The following is an 18,907-nucleotide window of genomic DNA, read 5'->3' as shown; positions in this document are numbered from 1 at the left end:
GCTGTGAATAGAGCAATCTTTGGGTAACCTGTAAGAGGTAGGCCTCTCTCGGTAAAACAAATGTTTTAATGGACTAAAGAAGGGGTAGCCTTGAAACTCTATTTTATACCTGGGGGTATGCAAACCTTTTGGAGTGGAAGTGAAGAGCGGCTATTTATTTTTTAAATTTATAGGACCTCTAACCCTTTAAACTCGTAGGATTGGTCGTTTCCTAACTTGCATAAAGAAAGGATGTGGGGAAAATCTCTAAAAGTTTCCGTTTTTATATGAGACATTCTTATCACACGACTGGATTGATCGAGCAGTTTTAGCACATAGTTCAAGCTCGTTAAAAAATAAACATAAGACATGAGCAAATGTTTCCACCCGCGTTTAAGCTCATTAAAAAATGAACTATTCCCCGGTAAATAACCTTCGTGAATGTAGTACTTCAGCCATTAAAGCCTTGGTCGTGTTTGCACCGTCACCTCCACTTTTTCATTGGCCGATCATTCACCTCCATTCGATTGTTTACCCATTTTGAGGAACAGCTGCGAAGAGTGATTTCACTAGCCATCCTTGTGACACTGCAGTGATTGGAAAATTCCAAACCTTACCTGGAATCAGCTGCTACCCGTTTTATCACTCGTTCCTCAAAAGACGAGTCTCCTTTTAGCTCTTTTCAATTGACTCATAAAATATGAAAAGATTGCCGAGCCATTGGCCTCTCCAGCTCGTTAAAGGGACATGAAGTGCTATCCCTCCTCTAGATTTTAATCTTTTTGGACCTGAGGGATTATTACACAAAAAGATCGAGCGCTTGTTTTGTTCGGCTCGTTAAAACTATTGAAAATTCATCCCTTCTGTATTGTTTTATACTTTTTCGGACTTAAGGGATTAGATGACGAAAAATGAATTTTGGAGTTACCTTTACGTTCCTTTTCAGAGTCTCTAAAATTGAAAAGGACCGAGTTATCTTTGTCGTTAAACTCGTTAAAAAGATTAATAGCGACAAACATGTCTATAGACGAGAACGAGTTTCACTATCGCTAGGCTCATTAAAAACATAACGATGGGTTTGCCCGAAGGGCAAATTATAGAACAAGCATATGTTATCCTCCTCAAGCTTGACAAAAATAAAGAGGTACTGGTCAGCAATGACTGGGGAAAAATTGGGAAGAAAACTCAAAGAAACTTTGTTGGTAGCAAGTCGCTCTTGAACATGACACTTCCACTCCGTGTCTGAGTCGGGTTGGGTTGTTTCATTCACCAGTCACATCACCATGGTAACGCCATACCATCCACATTTGGGGTTAATGCTACCAATCCATCACATCAGTGTCACCGATATGTTCAAGAGAAGTCATCTAGAGAAGTCACCTGTGTCTCACCCACTACCATACATTATACTCCATTCTTTCATGACCGCCACCCTGAACCTTATATCACCAGATCGCTTTCACCTCCATCAAAATCATTTGCTCCGTTACGTGTCATTGATGTGGGATTCATTAAGGCCCTCCTGTGACGGATCACTTCTTGTCGAGATCAGCTCATTATCCAAGAAGTTGATCTAGGAACACCCCATTCAGTACTTTGAAGCTTGCATGCCTCAATGGCAAGTTTCTCACTTCCGGCGACAGGTATACATCAATGGCCTTCGACCGAAAGATTTTGTGTGGTGTTCGATGCCAAGTCCTTTATTCACAACACGTGAATTGTACTGCAGTACCTTGAGGGTCATTATCATTATCGGTGATTCCTCTCGTGCTTGTTAACAGTTTACATCATTGACTGGTAATCAAGCGATGTCTTTCCATGTTCGACTTCAGAACATTTCTCACGTGGATCGACTTGTACTTCGAGTGAAGATCGGATGAGATTGAAGACCCCAGATCTAGTTTCATCCATCCGGGCTGCGATATATATTCAGGGAAATAAAGACATTAAGTGTACAACATTGCAGCATAGATAATCATCCTACCAAAAGGATGATGGCTCTATCAGAATCATCAGTCTACACTCAGACGATTGTCTGTCCTATGCACATGAAAATGAATTTATAAAGCTGAGCATGGGAATGCCCGCCTTAGCTAGATCATGAAAATATTATGAAGATAATGTATTGTATTGTATCTTATTATAGGTCTCCTCCTAGCATTGAAAGAACTTCGGATCCTCATAATAAAGCATTTTACCTGACACCAAAAGGTTAACAGCCTCATACTTTAGGGGGCAACCGTTATAGACATTTTTGTGCCCTACAACCTCAAGCATGAAATGTCCATAAACCAAGGGCTCCTAAGTCCCTAAAAGTGTTGTTCTAACCCCTAAAGGAACAAGGTCAACAGATTACAGCTTCTCCCAGAAGTTTTCCATGAAAAACTACTCAAAATTGTTCAAAACAGGATCATTGCAGCTGCTCCACTGGCTAGGTGCGTTGCATCTCACCCAAATGCACTGTGAGGGTGCGTTGCATTTCAAAAATCCCTTCTATGGGGTGCGATGGGTGAGAAATGAAAAATGGCAGTGTCATTCCGCGAGGTGGAGAGGCAATGGAAGCTTCCAGAATCTTCTCCTGTGACACTTGCCTCACTGAATTTGACCAAGGATGAGTAAGAGGCCCTCAGTCTCCAAGTGGAAGCAAGAACTGACAGAGAGAAGACACTAATCAAATCACAAGCTGATTCATCCCCCTTACAGATATCTATATATGGATCCCTCATCCCAGAGATCCAGGGGCTGGAATTTTGCATATTGTAAGGAATTGCTGTTGGTTTCTAGAGACAAACATCAGATTGTTGGGTGATCTAAGCTTTGTTTGAGGTGAAGAGGGGATTATTTGCTGGGAGGTTGATGCTGGGTCGGAACAACTGGTTGTAAATCCTCCTGGATCTTTTCTTGTTTATCAATAAAAGCTATTTGAGTTTTCCTCCATGCTTTTGTATCATTGATGCTTGTTACATTTGTATGGTCAATTTAAATATGATCCTAAGTTGTTTATGAATATAGATCTATGTCTTTGTATAGTGCTATGCTTCAGTGATCTTGCAGGTACCTTGTGAAGCTGGGCGTGCTAGGGAGCAGGTAGCTGGAGACTATCAAAGAAGAGAGGGATCGAATCAAAGGATTAGCGCAAGACAGAGGTTGGTTCTTTCTATTCCTCTCTATCTATAATTCATAAAGGAAATACAAAAGTAACTTTTATCTGTTTGTTTCTAAGGCAACTGTCACACCTTAGTGGGATAGAGCAGTTCTAAATAGACACTTTTCCCTGTAACATGGAGGTGGCTTTCCACCATTCCCTTTGGAATCCTTCTTCTCATCTTTTTTGTCCTCCGAGCTTCCTTCTCCATGTGGAGGTTTAGAACTCTCTCCAACCATTCTAGTGTTCCTCTCTTCATAGAGGACTTTAACCATCTCAGTCAAAGTGTACAAATCTTTCTTGAATTCTTTCTCTTTTGAAGAGGGACCTTCATGCTCTCTTTCTCCAAACATAATGGCTATGGATTCAGGCTCAGAAATTTGTACCAATTGTACCTCTATCTTTGCCTCTTCTATCTCAACTGATGGAGATGGAACTTGAGGTGATCCAGGTGCTACCTTGAGTGGTCCTTTGGGTGAAGATGGTGTTTTCTCAACCTTCTTCCTTATTTTCCTAATCTCAGGACTAGCTATTAGTAGCTTCCCTTCTCCTCTATGCAACTTCAACTTTGTAATCATAACAACAATTACAACTATTAAACCCTTCAAGAAAATCAAGCAGGCAACCTTGTGCTTTGATACCAACTTGATCTAAAATTTATTTCTAGTTAATGTTGTGCTACTATCATTTCGAGATATAAAATTTTCTTTTTTGGTTTGCTTATCCATAAAGAGTTTGTCCATGAGCATGTGATTGTTAATTCATCTAACTTGGTGAAGTTTAGTGTTTTGCATGAACTTAAAAGCATGAATTTAAATTGCTAAACAACAACATATAAAAACACAACAAGCACAAATAACATAGCTCAATACACAAATTTTTGTTGAAGGAGTTCACCCCTCCTGGGCTACATCTCCTTGGTCCAGCTTCATAGTGTGGGCCTTTGTATTAGCTTCAATAGTGCTCAAATTGCTATTACATGCATCCAATCCTTTTAGAACTTATTCCAATGAGTTTAAAACATTAAAATCTATCATAAATGACTATTTGTTTACTCAATTTGGTTACCAACTGCTCTGGGAATGGCCTCCAACACCAGGTGACCCTAGGGTTCAAAAATATTAAAGTGACCAAAAACACCTGTAGATAACCTCTTATGCCTCTGAAACCTGCTCCAATGAGTTTATAACATTCAAATATATCATAAATGACTATTTTTTTACTCAATTTGGTTACCAGGTGCTCTGGGAATGGCCTCCAACACCTAGTGGCCCTAGGATTAAAAAACTTTCAAGTGAAAAACAAAACATGTAAATGACCTATTCTACCTTTGAAACCTACTCCAATGAATTCCCAGGATGCCAATTAGCCAAAAATGACTATTCATTTTCGAAATTTGGTTGATAATTGAGTAAGTTATGGCTCAAACAGTTTTTCCTAGAAAACCTCCTCTAAATATGGAGAACTGCCAGTTAAGTCCACCAAGTTTGGTGGTGGTTCTGGATTTAGTGGCTCCGTCATAAATTATTCCAAATTAATTATGGATTAATTAAATGCTAAACTAATTAGTGGCGCACTAATTGCGCTTAACAATTGGCCCCTAGCTCCTGGTTTAGGCACTTGGTCACATGGGGTGGGGGCTGGCCCGAGGGGCTTTCTTTTTACCAAATTTGCAGAAGCTCTAAATTTTGCATACGATGTTGGTTTTTCAAACCAGTTGTAGCGTTGGAAATCTAGATACAAACTCTATCCATTAATTCAGGTCTGGAGCAATTGTGAGCACTTTCATTTTTTTAGCTAAAATACTGATCCCTGATCAATTCTTCAATAAATCATACGCATAAGGAAGACTAATAAATCACATGAATGCTTGAAAGTCTTACTTCTCAAAGATAACTTATGGAATTCATAAAATCAAACCTTACATTTATGTAGCGCAATCCAATCAGCGATTTCAGGAGATGCATAACGGAATTACAAGATACAAAATTCAATCGATTATCTACCACGAAAGAAAAGACAAGTGAATATAAACACAACTAATGCCAATGTGGAAAAGTAACTAACTAATAATGATACATAATAGACAATAGAACCTTCGGTGACTGGGCCCATGGTCTTCAGAAGTATTGTCTTAGATAAAGCCGATATGGAGGATTAAGGTAAGATCTTGTACAAATTCATTAACTTCAAAGAGTTTTACAAAATTACCTTGAGAAAGTTCAAATTCAGATTTTTGTATGCAATATATAGTGAAAGTGTAATAATAAAAATCTCTTATGTATTTTCACTTGCTGTCTTATATATTACATTAAAAAACCGGATATGGATTTATACTAAGGATCGAAAGATTCTTAGGATTTCTCTTTTAACCATAAGACCCTCAAATAGTAATGATCAGTTTCCTTTGACTTCATTCTTTGATCATGCTTAGGCATCGAGATGTAATCTGGCACAAATAAGGCATCGAATGATCCAATATCTTGCTCCAATATGTCGAGGGAACAACAATTGTTCAATTGGACTGATCTACATAACAATTTACTCAAGTTATAACCTTTTTGATATCTAAAAACTTAAATTAAGTATACTATATTCAACTCGCTTTCATTATCATTTTTCTCTTAAATCATTGCAAATTAAGGGCAAACTGCTTAAAAACATAACAATTATTTAAAGAAATAGGGAGAAGAATTATACCATTTCCATGGCCCAACAAAAACAAACATATTTTCTTTTAGCCTTGGCATCAAAAGTGTAATTGCATAAAAGGAATGCCAGTCTCATGCTAATAGGTCTCCTACGATGAATGCACAAGAAGCTAATGCATAGATCATTTTTCTCTTTGCTTAGATACCCAAGGCTTATTTTCCTTTCCAAATATCAATAATTATTTTCCAAGCAAATATAAAATTAGAATAATATTTTACTATATTCTAAAAAATGAAGATGTTGAAATCATGCTACAAAGTGAAAGGAAACAAAATATCTTTTCTCAAGCCACCAAATATATAAATAAAACAATAATAATTATAATAATAAAACTAGATCTATAGATATATGCATGAAATGAGAAATATAAGCATTCAAGGGCTAACAAAATCTTTGACAAAAAAAAACCAAAAATTTTGAACTTGAAAAAATTCTCTAAACACAAATAATAAAAAAGCCACTAAAATTTTCCAAGATATCAAAACTAGACATCAACGCAATTTCATGTACTTGAATAAGCCCATTGTTGCTTAGTGTTAGTATTCTTAAATTAGTTATTTATCATTTCATACTAGGACACCGTCTATGTGAAAATAAATAGGTCCCGCCTTCATCAAATCCAACTTCATTTATAGTCAAAGATCAAATATAGCTTCATTTCCAATACCAATATAAAATCACACCGTTTATAAATATTAACACCTAACCACTTAGACCCCTCATATAATCCTTTTCATAGCCCAATAAAAAGATATCCCTGAAAAAAATTGAACTTTTAAAAAATATAACATAATCATGTAAGACACTAAATAGTAAATATGAACACTACTAGATAGGCACCAATTTAATGCCAGTTTAATCAACCTCCATCCAAGGAAGAAAAATCAATATCTCTTTTTGCAATAATGAATTCCACATTCTTGTAATCAATAATTACGCTGACACTTGAGTTGCTAATGTTGTGTCAAAGTAACCATTGCTCACTACCTACAAATGTTGAAATACAAGATGATGCTAAAGTTAAAGACACAAAATAACAAAAAATAAAGATATGACAAAAAATAGACCTACAAAGCTATATTGGTTGAGTGTCACAGGGACACCAATAACTGAGACTAAAGATATTTATAGAATGTGGTAGTTACTAATGTGTGTCTATCGTGTGATTAGTGGTATGGTGAGAGACCTACCAAAAAGGGATGTTGATCCCAAGAAAGTATAGTAGGGAGATCCATATATAATTTATGTAAAAGGAATATGAGAAGTGTTTTCTTCAAGTTAGGTTATGCTATGGTAGAATTTTGTTGGTGATAAGAAGTGGTAGCAAAGGACTTACATTAATAGATAAAAACTAGATTCGGGGCATGAGTTGGACTGACTCATTTTATCTCATCCCTTAATGGTCCTAAGAACATTTGGGGACCCAAACAACTTATTACCTGAAAGACTTGAAAGCATGGTCGATAGATGACTGATAAGACTCTATACAAAAGAATGTTGGTCTCATGCCAATAGGTCTCCTACGATGAATGCACAATAACCTAGTACATGAACCATTTTTCTCTTCGCTTAGCTACCCATGGCCCATTTCCCTTTCCAAATATCAATAATTATTTTCCAAGAAAATATAAAATAAGCATAGTAGTCTACTAGATTCTAAAAGTGAAGATGCAAAGTCATGCCACAAAGTGAAAGGAAATAAAAACAACTTTCTTCAAACCACCAAATATATAAAGAAAACAATAATTATTATAAAACTAGATCTATGAATCTAAGCATGAAATAAGAACTAAAAGAATTCAAGGGGCTAACATAATCTTTGACCAAAACAAACCAAAAATTTCAAACTCGACAAAATCCTCTAAACACAAGCAATTTACAAACCACTAAAATTTTCTAAGATATCAGAGCTAGACATCAAGGTAGTTTCATGTACTTGAATGAGCCCAATTTTTGCTTTGTGTTAGTCTTGCTAAATTAGTTATTTATTACTTAATATTAGCTAGACACTCTCTAGGTCCCAACTTCATCAAATCAAACTTCATTTCCTATCAAGGATGAGAAACAAACAATGTAATGATTAAATATAAAACATCAATCTTAAAATAACACGCATCAAAGAAATGTAGCTGCAATGTTAAAATGAAAAATACAAAACACAAAACCTATTTTTACCTGAAATTGACATATAGTAATCTTGCATGATTAATGGAACATGTATACCAAAATAAGAGTCCCCTCACATATTTCGAATTAGATTACATCTTAGGGTATATTAGTTTCTGAGTTCTCATCTTGGTCCTCATTTTCTACATTGTGAAGTTCATGATCCTCTCCAAATGAATTATCATTATGAACCTCTGTTATAGCTCCAAATCTCACTCTTGATATTTGTGATGCTCCATTTATGGCCTAGGGCAACCCATCCTTCCAGACTTGGTCCAAATACTTAAAAAACAATGTTTTACTCCCTGTACGCGACATTGCCCTGAGCTAAACACGTGTGTACGTGGGTCGAGGTATACCCAACCCGTGTATATGTCTTAAAATAGTTAAAAAAATTAAATCTCCTTAATTTCGGGTGGAGATCACGGGTTTTACCTATTGATTCCCATGGCCCCAACTGTTCCCAACGAATTCCCAACTAAAAAACTACTTTGGGAGAAGTATAAAAAGGCTTCAATGGGAAGGCCTTAAGGAGGAGAGAAGAGAGAGAATTACTCTGCTGAGATTATCCCTGATCAAGTCTGAAGATCCCTATGCTTCTAGCACTTCCCCCACTACAGGAAACCCTTGTTTCCTTGAGTTATGATGTCATTTCACTAGTTGAGATATCCTTGTGTGAGTCATGGAAGGAGCCTTTTGAAGACTTGGGATTGGACGGACCCAGAGGACGGTTCCGCTTGGAGCCAGCAAGAGGAAGATTCAGGTGATATCATTCCTTACTTTGTTTTAGTTATCTACAATAAAGAAACATTTTTCTTGTTCCCGAAATCAATCTTCTTTATGCATATGATGTTATTGTTATGGTTTACATATAAATAATTGTTTCAATGTATAATTAACTATCTTTCAATAAGCTATGAAGTTGATTTATATATGATACTTTGTCCATATATTGCTATGCTTCTTTGAATTGGATGTTTTGCAGGTTCAAGGATCGAGAGGAACTCCAAGAGGGTTTGGACCCTGGCTGAATCTACCGAACGAAGGACCCCCAGGTGCACCTCTCTTTGCATAGTTTGCTTATTTAAGTATCATGTCTATGTGGAATGCTTGTCTTTTACTATAGATAACCCCTCGCTCTGCTAGGGTGTTGACCCAAAGCCCTAGGGGACTTAGTCCCTCAACAACCTCAAAAACATTATGTTTTGAATCAAGTTCATTAAATATTTTTTTTATATTGTTTTCTCCCCTTCTATCACAATCTGATCGCCAAAGAGCTATAGCTCTTTCATATGGAAAATTGAAAATTGTTAATGTCATAATTTGTTACATATAATATTAAACATGTATCCATATGTTTATCAAGCTTGTTCCTCAACTTTGACTTCAAGAATGACAATGCACTAAACATTCTCTCATCCTCCACTGATCCCAAAATCATGGTTTGACACAAATATGTTAATTTAAAATATTTTGATATGTTTTCTTGCAGGTATTGGCTAGCACTTAAAGTAGTACAATTTTCATTAGGATTATCCAAAAAGGGATATTGCTTCCACATTATTTCAACAAAGCATCCACCCTGTTGATACAATTTTGATGAATCTAAAATACCTTCAATATGTTCTCCATGTATCGAGACATTCTTGCAAAAGTGGTTTACTAAAAAATTTAATCCTCTTTTGAAAATTGAATTTTAATGTTCCTTGACATTGACAGTTGTTCCAATATTGAGGGTATACCATGTTGGATACCTATAGTAATAGGTTTCATGTTTCATGATTGATTATTGAAAATCCAAATATGCTCTGCTTTGTTACTACAAAGATCCCATATTTGCAGGAAATCAGAGGTGTGTGAAATACTTTAAATATTGAGGACCTTATTACAAATTTTGTGGATGATTCAACAGTTCAAGCTGGATCATGCCATGTTTCAATTTTGAGTTATAGAATAGAGAAAGAAGTCTGTCCAAACAGCTTAATCTTGGCAGATAAGTAGTTCAGGTAGAGAAACAAAGGTTCCCAAAAGCCTAATCTGGGGCCTTGGAAGAGATAAGGGTAGAAGCAGATAGAGTAAAAAATGAAAAAGCCAAAGAAAAGAAAAGGCAATTGAGGGTTGCAAGTCTAAGTGCCCCTCCAAGAAGAAACTAAAAAATGTTAGGTGAAATAGTTGGGTAGGCAGTTGTGGTTGCAGAAAGGACAGGTTCACCATTACATAGTTGTCAAAGATATTTTGCCAAGGCAATGGACATATCAGCAAAAAAGGTGGTGAATTTCATGGATTCACAGCAGAGAGCATCACTAACTTCACTTTTTCCCCTCTACTCCATCATTAACATCCCCTTTCTCAAAGATTCCCCTCCTTCACTTTACTAACTCCTAAATCTACTATTTAACTCCCTTATTCTACCCCTTGCCCTAATAGTAATAACACTAAGGTGTATAAAGCCCTAAATGTTATATATTCCCTCCCCTAGGCATAATAGCCGAGAAATCTGCAAAGAGGGATCATAGTGGCATCTGGCCACCATGGTGAACCTATCTCCGATACTCTCCCTTTGCTGCAGATCATTTCCCCTCAAAAAATACCTTTGCATGGGTAAAAACCCCTCTCTAAACCCCTCTAGCCCACAAACCCTCCGCAAACCCTTTAAAAGGCAAAATTCCGCCTTCAGCACGCCCCCAAATGCAAGCGCGGGTGGTCAGAAGTTGAAACATTTGAAAACCATGTTAAAAAACCCACAAACAGTTAATATTTCCGCCGCCCTATCCGCCGTGCACCTTACACCTCCGCCAGCCGTCGGATCAAGCCTTCCAGATCCGACGGCCCACAGCAATATCGGAGCGCTATCCACGTCCGCACGTTAACTCCCGAGAACATGACGTTGCGCCTCGTCACTCCTCCGCCACGCGTCGCCCGATGGACCATCTCGGAGCTCCCTCTGACACCCTGGGCGCCGTACTCTAACCGCCCCGAGAAACCGTGACGGTTAGAGCCTTAACCATGACCGTCACGGTTTCACCTCCGCCCGTCCCCGTTGACCTGTCTGCCACGTCTCGTACCCGCCTCCACCACGCGTCCAGCTCACCGCTGACTGGACTGCCACCTCACCCCCGTTGACCTGTCGTCTTCCGCCACGTCCTCCCCGATGACGTCAGCTGACGTCACATCACCGTGACCCACCAATGACGTCATGCTGACGTCATCGTAAAAAAAAGCGCCAAATGGGTAAAAATCTCATATTAACCAAATTTCACGCGTTTTTTCACCATTTCATCGTTTTGTCTCCTGAACTCTCTGTTTAACCGTTTCTGCCCGGATTTCCGCCAACCTGTAAATTCAACAAAGGCGACCACTCCAGCAACTGCAGTACACCTTATCACGACTTCTGCACGTCGAGTTACAGGTATTTACCCTGCCCTGCCCTCCATACGACCTGCATTCTGCTCTAAACTGCTCACAGGCATAATAGGACCGTAAAACAGACTTTTTCACCGCTAGAACCGGGTTATACCTCCACCATTGTCTCTGTGAAGTCCAAAAATTCCCTGCAGAGTTGTAACAAACTGCAATTCATCTGAAAACCCCTCGTCCTGCGTTTTCTCGGCTAATGCCCCGCTGAATATCTCTGAATTACTACCAGGAGCTAAATTGGGCCCCAAAAGAGTCTCTGTAACCAATTACCAGCAGTATTTCAATTTCTAGCTGGTAAATTCCCCTCTGACAGTTCAGAAAATCAAGTTTTTACCACAGAGGGCAATCTGCAGTCTGTCTTTGCCTACTCACTTGTCAAATTGCAATAGTTTATCCCTTCACAAGCTATGGAGACTCCCATTGCTCTCAATATTAAGCCTATCAATGCCCCCCACCAAGAATTAGCATGGAAGCCCCTGGGAGACATGGATTACCAGATGTTGGACTGGTTTCCTATGGGAACTAAGTATAATATCCAGATGTTAAATGAACTGAGAGCCCAGCACACGAGTGGAGCAGATATCCTGGGAATTTGGGAATCAAATTTGCCCATATACAACCTTCCCCAAGTTAATCCCATGCCAGAGCTTATCTACAGTTGCCAAGAGTGCTATGACCCCAGCCGAAGGGCAGTCATTAGCCCCACAGGCCTAGTCCTGTTTCAGATCACTCCAGAGAGTATAAATCAGATGCTGCATTTCCATACAGCCAAGAAATTGACCCCTCTTTCCATGCAAGATTTGATAAAGAGAGGAAATAACCTGTCTAATGACCAGATTGTGAAGATTAACCAGCTATTTGTCACACCTAGCTCTGAAGCAGTCAGAACCCCTCCCATTGGGTACCAATACCTGAATGAGTTGGGCAGGATGATGGTGGACTTGATTGGATATGTCCTGGGATTCAGAGGACTGGAAGATGTAGATGACAGCATATTGGCCATGCTGTCCATATTTGCCCCGGGTAAGCCTCCAGCTATCCACTATGATTATGCAACTTATATAGCTGAGAAGATTCATGACCAGTTCATGAATTTGAAGAGGGAGAGGCTGTTCAGATACACCTCCTACATATACCATCTGTTCTTGTTCAACCAGCCAGCTACCTTCTCTGTCCCTTTGAGGCCACTCAACGCCCAAGGAACCCCAAGATCAGTTGTTTTTTGGACCCCTGTGTTCCATTGTACCTCAGTATCACCTTATACATACTGTGAGTTTATTGATTTATTTGTTCATCCAGCCCTAACAGTGCTGCAAGGTGCCCCTCCTCCTAGACTGACCGATGACATGAAGAGAATTCTTCATTTGAACAAGCTTTACAACATCGGCAACTGGTACTTCTACCAGAATCACACAGTCATTAGGGTGTATGGATGTGAATTAAATCCATTTAGGCTGCCAAGGTACGTTCCCATGAGACTGTTTGCCTTAGAATATTTCAGGCAATTTGGGAACTCAGATTACCTACACTTTCAGAGTAGAAACAAGAAATCACAGTTGAAAGTGAGAAATCAGCTAGGTCCCTTCTTATACAACAGGAAGGAGGAAGGCTGGAAAGAGGCAGACAGGATCCTGGAAGGACTCCAGTTGAAAACTAGTTTTGAGTGGATTCCATATGACCCTAACCACTCTATTTCCCTCAGGAGGATCAGGTATAAGTTAGGCAACTATGCACATGCAAGATTACCTGAAATTGAAAAATATGCAAATGCACCAGATTGGGAAGAGGGCACATTAGTAGAGCAAATGACTAGTGAAGAAATGCTTGAGCAAGAAGCTAGAAATGTCCAAAAACAAGCTGACTTAGAAACTTGTGGACAGGTGCCTATTTCCTACAGGAGGCAAATTGGGGCAGCCACCACAACACCAGCAACACAACAGCAAACTGCCGAGCAGACAACCCAAGCAGCAAGCAAGGACAAAGGCAAACAGGTGGAACAACCACCTATATTAACAGAAGAACAGGTTGATACATTGCTACAGCAGCAAGAAGAAATGGAACAGCAGGAGTTGGGGCAGCAACAAGATAAACCACAAACTAGTGGGCAGCAGCCATTACAGCAAGATAAAGAGACAGATTTGCCCGGTTCTACAGAACAGCAGCCCCAAACAGAGTTGCCTCCAAGAACAGACATCAATGTGGACAGCTCAGTCCTCCAAACACCTCAGAAGGAGGACTTAACCAGAAAGAGAGAGAGAGAGACTCCCCAGACTTCATCCTTTATCAGAGGAGAGAAGAGACAAAGATTGAATGACTCCCAAGAGGAGGACATAGCAATAAGGCAGGCCATGGGCATGGGCCCACCCAGTGGAGAACTCTCGGCCAGCTCATCTCAAAGAGGACCAGATATGACAATGGGAGGAGAGGTCAGCTCTTCTGGCCAGCATAGAGAGGGGCACTCAAGTATAAAGCAGCAGTTCATAGAAATCAAGAGAAGGAGTGATCCCATAAAAGTGCAACTCTATGATCATTTGTTAAAACTAGCTCCCAGCAACCAGCAGAGACTAATGTCTGCTTTTGATGTGAGTGAGGGAAAAATGATAATGAGCCATTTCATGCCCACAACTCTACATCCCCAGTCCACCTCAGACTATTTAAGAACCAATATGGAGGTTCTGGCTAAAGATATTCACCCCATGGATAAGATAGAGTTACACAAACAAACGGGTGAAATGGTGTATGCCTCCCTGGCAGATGAGACATTGGAAAATTACAAGTTAAAGAGCAGCCTGGACAATACATCATCCCAGCTAGAATTGGAACGAGCATCCTCACAGGCCAAGGACAACAGGATCAAATCCTTGGAGGAGGTAATCATAGATATTGGACATGATCCCAAGGATGTCAAAGGCATCCAAGAACTGCTGAAGATAAGGGATGCAGACATGGCAGCCCTAAGAAAGAAAATCAAACTCCCGGCCACCATCCATCCACAAACAGATGAAGTTGCCCAGCAACGGCAAGAAAAGGATACTACAGACCTACTGGTATCCCTATACAAAGAGCTGGTTAGGACTCAAGACCAGCTAGGACAAACTGAAGCTGCAAAGGCAGCACTACAAGAAGCACTGAAGCAAAGAGATCAGGGCCAATCCTCCCAGCCTCCTCCTGTGATAATAAATCTTGAGGAAGTCCCTCCAAAGACTACTCCTCCTCCTCAGCAAACAGAAGCTACAGCACCAACTACAGCGCCATCCACAGCAGCAACAACTACAACATCAGAACAGGCTGCTAGTCTAGACATGCAAAAGCTGCAAGCTGAGATCCAAGTCATGGAATCTCAAATGAAAGAGCTGGATGAGCTTAAGAAAACCTTGACTAAGGTAAATGAAAAATTTGATAAAAGCAAACAAAATGAGGCAGCCAAGGAGAGAGAGGTGAAGACCCTTAAGAGAAGGATTGCTGAGCTGGAGAAAGAGCTTGCATTGGAAAAGGTAACTGCTCAGATGAAAGCAGTATTATGGAGCAACATTGGAAGATCCATTGCCAACCAGTGGCAATATATTGAGACTATGGATGAGCAAATGGTGCTCATCACCAAAGCAAACAAGGAGATACAGAGAGCCAGGGCAAGCCTTGGACACATGCCAGAAGCAGCTACCAGGATGATCAATATCCTGAATTACAAGACCAGCACTCAATTGGCTACCATGGGAATCAACAACAGGACAGAAACAATTGCCATAGCCAAGAGAGTTGTTACATTGAGGAGCTTAGTTGGAACCCTGGAGAGGAGAACACAGGACATGCAGACAGAAATTAACAAATTCCTGGAGAAATTTGTAACACTGCAGAACAGAGGCCTCCCCAGCATCTTAAGCAGTGTAGGAAGACTGCTCACCCTGGACAATTACAACAAGAGGATTGATGCCCATGCAGTGGCAGAGATTGCACAACCACCCAGCACTTCAGCAGAGCCAGGGCCAGCCACAGGGCAGAGTATGTATGACAGGGTAGAGAACCTGTTTTTCCTCATGAATGAAGTCGAGCATCTGTTTGATACACCACCTAACTTCTTCAAATACACAGAAGCAGATGAGACTCTAGGCGCAATTTTGGCACATCAACTGCCCACACAGGATGTCTGGAGGCATTTGACCCAGACAATTTTGACAGGACAGAACCAATAGCGCAGAAGGAAAAAGGGCAGACACGCGCAGCGGCAATTTTGGGAATTAATACCCACAGGAAAAGGCAGAGGCTGAGCCAACTCAGCCAGACCAATGACTCACCACCAGCAGCAGTCAAAGTCACAGCTGACAGGTCCGAGACACAGTGTACCAGCCTACAGTCGGGTTTCTATGCATTAACTCCAAATATTCAGACCGACTTAGCTATTCATATAAAGCTAAATATCTTCTGACAGAGCATTAAAATGCCTGTACTGTGTATTAAATGTGTAATAAATTCTTGACATAATATCTTAAAAAGTTGGTGAGAATGTAAAGACTGAGATAACGCAGAACTCAGATATTTCTGTAGACCACCGCTAGTATATATACACCCTTCACAGATGCTGAAGAGGTTGCTGTAATTTTCTCTTGGAGAACTTCCATCTGCTGTAATATTTTCAGAGAATTAATACAAAGGAGGAATGGAACTTCCAGAAGCTTGGTGCATTTGATGTCTTGTGGTGAATGATGCCTGTTACAGGATTCCATGGGTGTTGCTTTAAAACTATAAGTATTTTCAAATCTTCTGTTATGTGTTTTTTGAGTCTTTTGTTCTCTTTGGTTGTTTAAATGTCTTACACTTGATAGTAAGGTGAAAGAATAGTTTCAGGATTTAATCAAGCATTACCCTGAACTCAAACCTGAGCTATCATCTATGTTTTCTTCAGAAACAGTAATTGAAATTGCAATTCTTAACTGCTGCACTTCAGACTGTCTCTTTGCTGTAACAGACTATTTTCAGGGATTCAATTTATTGCCCCTGTGACCTCTGTTTTCTTCTCCAAATTCTGTCACTTGGAAATAGGTAAACAATAAGTGGAAATTCTTAAATGCTTTCACTTCGTGCTGCTTGTTTCCTGTCATTACCCAAAAAATATGTTTTAATAAAGCACTCAAAAGGCCCTGTAAGTTCCATCCTTCATCTCACAGATTCAAACACACCAAGCCACAGACTCCATTGCCCAATGATATTCAACATATCTGAAAACTACATCACTGAGGTCTAAAGGGAATTTCATCAACCAAAACACAAACATAACCTGTACTCAATACCTAGCCTAAAACACCATCACTGTGGATATAAATCATAAAGAGAGAGCCCTCTCTGATCACTGTATGGCTAGAAACAGTGATTAAAAGATTGGTTAGTGGTTACCCCGGCCGTATTCCCTTGGGAGTCATAGGGAACAACTTGGGTGTTAACATACCACACACATGGCCTCCAACAATTCATCTCAAGAAAACGATTCTCTTATTTCTGATGATAGTGATCTTTCAATTTCTATCAAATTTTGTCTCACTGAAATCACAACATTATCAAATTGGTCTCTTGACACAGGGAACTCTTGGTGATTCATCTCGTATTATTAATATAATGAAAGGGAACCATATACCCATGCACTATGATACATAATATCCCTTTTTCATCAAACATAAAAAAATTTCAGTATTTTCTATATTGATGATCTTAGTCCAACTTGTAAACTTTGGACCAGTAAAAGACTCTAGTATCATATACAAAATATCTAATGGAAGGCTTGTTGACTTTCTTGCATTTGTGTATTATGCAATATGCATCGTGCAATTCTGAGAAATTTTCACGAGGAGATTCATCTCATGTAGCATACGAAGAATTCTAGGCAATGTCAATAATGTCTCTATATATGTTAGTTGAAAAAGAAGATTTTGAGCTTTTTCTACATTGTAGCAATTTTCGTACATCAACCCTACCAAAGATTTGAACTCACTAAATAGTATTTTTTTCGGTCCATTCAATGAGATCCATCTTGTATCAACATATTTTAGTAGTTTTTTTCCATCCACAAGACCATTTTCAAATTTTTGAAACTCTAAAAATCGTTTGGGACTACCAAAAAAGTATGCATGAGTCTCACGTACAAGAACTTCAACTTTTGAAAATAATGGAAACTTGCTTAATATTTTAAATGAAATATTCATCCTATGAGCCATACAATGAATATAAATCATATATGGTTAAATTGATAGGTTTATTCTAACACAAAGACCACTCCTTTGTCCTTGCATTACCAATGCTCCATCTGATCCAACACATACCAACTTTTTTACAATCATTAAATGATCCTTGTCACTTTCATTTAAACTATTTTTTTTTCTCTGTAAAGACTAATTCTATTAACTGAAAATCAAAATAATGTTACAAGGAGGTTGAAGTGCCAGGAAAAAGCATCTGAGAGCATTCAATGCAACAAAACTGTCCCAGGTAAGGGAGACCCAGTTACAGTAAGCAAGGAACCAAGCATAGGAACCAGAATTTAACAACAAGATCATGAGGAAAAGATGGAATAACCACCTATGAAGTTGTCGAGACCAGAAATAAGAGACAAAGACACTGGCCAGAACCATAAAAGAGCTACAGACTGCCACCCCACTACAAAGAAGAACGAAACTACCAAGCTATCGAGGCAAAACCAAAACCACATGAACTTAACCATATGAACCATTAGAAAAAACCAGGAAGGTTTGAAAGGGCCCAGGTGGCCTCATATTGCCACGTTCTCATTCAGAGGCTCCTCCACCACCGAGCACGTGTTGCCATACCACATTTCATCATTTCTCGCCATGTTACCCGCATCACTGCCGCCTGGAAGAACTGACGAGGGATGTGTGTCACTGGAAGTGCCTTCACTGATCATTGAGACATAGGCGCCATGAAAGCAGCCACCTGGTGGCTGATTGTCGCTAGGAGCACCACCCATGTCACGCTGCTCACCACTCCCTTTCTCCTGGCTTTCATCAGCCAAATTCTTCTCACTGCCCTGGCTGCCCACTCTGTGACCATTCGGAGAAGGCTCAGATGTAAAGCGCACAGTAGTTTGAGGCGGAGCCTCTTCTTCAGAGAAGAGAATAGTAATATTGGCCGTGATAATAGGCCTGTTAAGATTGCTCTGAAACTTGAAGTGAGTAGTCTGAAAATCATTGTGCGGAATCGGCCTACGGGAAGGGCTGAGAGGAGGCGAATTCGACGGAGAAGAGGGTAGAGTAGTAGGAGGCGGGGGAAGATCCACTGAATGAACAGACTGCGAATGCCCACGGCCACCACGGCTTCCCCCATGACGACTACTCATGCGATGGCGTACCATGATGAGGCTACGGAAGGGAAGCACAAAAATACAGGAAACAATGGCATGAAGACAATACAACACAATGAGAATCCACTTCAAGTTCAAAGAACAGGCCTGAGAATGAAAAGAGGGAGGCACAATTCTCACGACAA

This window comes from Pinus tabuliformis, chromosome 8, assembly GCF_031772625.1.
Source record: "Pinus tabuliformis cultivar Carrire ecotype Pingquan chromosome 8, CPIR1, whole genome shotgun sequence".
Taxonomy (NCBI): Eukaryota; Viridiplantae; Streptophyta; class Pinopsida; order Pinales; family Pinaceae; genus Pinus; species Pinus tabuliformis.
This window is presented reverse-complemented; position numbering follows the sequence as displayed.